The following is a 3,466-nucleotide window of genomic DNA, read 5'->3' on the forward strand; positions in this document are numbered from 1 at the left end:
AACCATAATCAGAAACATGAATAAAGACTCACTGCTTAAAAAAAACCTAATCTTTCATCAAAGTTTACCAATGATCTCAACACATTAAGATTTCATTTTCAGTATTTAGTTCTGTATACAGCTGTCATTCAGATCAAAATTAAAGTAAATGTATAAAAACAGAGAAAAGAAGCAAAGATAAAACATTGTTTTAGTTTAATTTCTTTAAACAGCCCACGTCTGTGCAGAGCTCAGTCAGTGTTCCCTGATGACTGAGATGCTTTCATTCATCAGCAGTTGGAGCAGAAAAATGTGAATCACATTCCACAGAGAGATCCCAATTAGAAATACTGACACAGAGGTCTGATGCTCTGAGGAAAAATGTCTTTTGATCATCATAACAAAAGACTAAATCACTTGTATAAAATCAACGAATGTCTCAGTGTCAGTGGATTTTTTACACATTATTTATAGCAGCTCTTAGCTCGGTCTTAAAGAAACACGGACAACTTCATTCATCCTAAAGGTTTCTATGTGACTTTTAGAGAGAGTTCAGCAATAATAATAATAGTTTTATGTTCTGGTGCTGTTTGTAATCTGATCAGCAGACATCACTGCTGTGGCAGTGTTGGACAGAAGACACAGTGTTACAGAAAGAGGCTGAAGAAATCACACTCGGCTGCAGTCACTATAAAACACACCCCTTTTCTGCTACAAAACACACACTTCCACTACTTTGTTATGGTCAGGGTTAGTCATTGTTTGGGGGTCGTTTACTGGCCGAGGCTGCAGCTGGACCCTTTTCGCAGTGGCYGATCTAGGATTTTTCAGTGTACGAGGCCATCAGGGGCCACAGTATTCATAGAGGGGCCAAGTACTTGTTCAACATGCTTGCACACAAATCCCCAGTTTTTGTAAGGTGTATAAATTTAATCAGTCACACGTGTTCAGAGACATTTGTAAAAGCTCAAACTGTAAATTTTCCTTATCAATTTTACATGCATTTTTACTGTACATGAACAAAGTACTCTCAAACACACGTGAGAAAATCCAAACTTTTTCTGCAGGATTTTTCAAATTGAAAAAGACTTGTGTAATTGCTTCATGCTGGACTTTCCTATTTGACTCATTAGCGCCACTAGTGTTTGGAAGTGGAACTGCAACCACTTTTGGGCAAAGGACAGATGAGTGACAGGACAGGGGCACTTCAGGGGGCCAATCAATTTTCAGATGGGGAGAAGGAGTTATCTGTGGAATCAAAGTGGGCGTGTCACAAAAGTGGGCGTGTCTAAAGCATAAACACTGTGGGCTACGAGGCGTACATGACAGTATCTTTAGACCCTACTTGATCTCTTTACAGCCTGACCCTGACCACAACATTAAGGTTAACCAGGAGAAATGTGACCCAAGCAGGGGTCTCCAGAAAAAGTGGTGCCGTACAGTAACGCCCGTTTTATTCTTGTCCAATCAGGTGGTGCCGTACAGTATCTCCCCTTTTTTGCTCGTCCAGTCAGGTGTGTCCTTTTAACACAGTCTGTCAAATCAGGTGTGTCGCTTTAGAATCGCCTTTCCTTGTGACACGCCCACTTGTCTGCAGAGACCCCTACTTGCAGATGGGGCCAATGCCCCTGTGGCCCCGCCCCTAGAACCGCCCCTGCCTTCTGGACTGAAGGACTTCCTGAGTTTATCTGCTGCCTCCTACTTTTCATTAAGGCCTTCTTTAAAAAATGGACTGTAACCCTTCAGGAACTGAGGAGACCAGCTGTTGTCTGATGGAGGACTCTAGTTTGTCAACAGTTCCACGTCTTCTTTGCAAGAATTTTCATTTCATAATGCACCAAAAGTTTTCACTGAGTGAGACGTCTGACCTGCAGACAGGCAAGTTCAGCACCTGTGAAGCCCTGCTGTTGTAACAGACAGCTTAGTTTAGCATTGTTTTACTGAAATTTGCAAGGCCTTCCCTGAAAAGTATGTGATCTGAACTGGATCCAATGCTCTTCTAAAACTTGTGTATACTTTTCTGCATCCATGGAGACTTTCCAGACATTGCTGTCCATGCCAAAAACACTAATGTACCCCCATACCATCGGAGAGGCAAGCTTTTGAACTGTACATGAATAACAGGCTGTATGGTCCTTCTCCTCTTCATTTACAAGAACAGGTTTTCGAAAATAAATTTCCATTTTGATTTATCRGATCACAGAATGGTTTTGAACCTTTCTTCAGTCCATGAGCTCTGGTCCCACATGGTGTTCCCATATGGCATGATCGAGCTGTAAGTAGCATTTGTGGATGACAAGAGGAAACTGTGTTTAATGATGTGTAGAAGTGTTCCTGAGTCAATCCAAAACTCTTGTCTTTTCATCTCATTTGACAACAGATTTCCAAAGTCTTTCCCGRTTTGATGCATTTATTTTAAAGACTGGTAAACCTCTGCCCATCTTTACTACTGAGAGATTATATTTCTCTTAAGTGTCATTTTTAATCTGCAGTCCTCTCACTGACCTGCTTCCTGTTAACCCAATTAGTTTTTTTAGTTTAAAGTTTATTCATTTAAAAACAACATAAATTCAACATACAACAAAATCATAAATTAAAATAAATGAAAGGTAGCAGAAGAAGAAAGAATCTTATAATCTCTGCCCCTTTTTCACAAACAAACAAATTCTAAGAAAAATATTCTTCAATTTACAATAAACATAAATAATAATTTCCTATTAAAATGAAATAAAACTAATTTCACACTCAATAAATACAATATCAAAACTAGAAGCACTCGGAGAGTGCAAACCTCCGCCAAGACCAATTTCCCCCATCCTGTAATAGAGTTACAAAGGAGCACACCAGTCCTACAGTGCCACCTGCTGGACACTTTGAAATCTACACCCTGTGAAAGCATCACAGCTTTGCCGGTCTCAGAGTGTTAAAAGAAAAAAATTCCTGTATCCACATCGTGATCCAGAACATCACCAAAATTTAAAGGTGTGTTCCTTGGCCCAGTAKCCACATGTGGTAAAAATGTCATGACAATCTGTCGACACATTTTTGAGTTGTTGTCCACAGACAGAAGGACAGACAGACCTACGCGACCAAAAACATTACCTCGTCCTTGGCGGAGGTAATAAAATGCAAGGCAGCAGAAAGAAGAGAAAAATCCTACAATATCTGCCCCCTTTTTTTAAAAAAAAGGATAAAATAAACAAATTAACCGTTCAGCAATAAAAACAAAACAAAACAACAATAATCCTCCTCGAACAAATTCTGTGAGTACATATTATTCTTTTAGAATTAGATGCAGAACATGTTTAGTTCATCCTCATTTTAAGACAATTTTTACACATTTCACTTGCTCCTGTTCAAACTCCAGATGTTTGCTCATTAATTCAAAATACCCCCCCCCCCCCCAAAAAAAAGGTAAATTTGACTGCCGGTACCTACTATGAGCCGCATGGTTCAAAGTTCAGGAAAAAAGTCACGGCTTATAGTC

This window comes from Austrofundulus limnaeus, unplaced genomic scaffold, assembly GCF_001266775.1.
Source record: "Austrofundulus limnaeus strain Quisiro unplaced genomic scaffold, Austrofundulus_limnaeus-1.0 Scaffold521, whole genome shotgun sequence".
Lineage (NCBI taxonomy): Eukaryota > Metazoa > Chordata > Actinopteri > Cyprinodontiformes > Rivulidae > Austrofundulus > Austrofundulus limnaeus.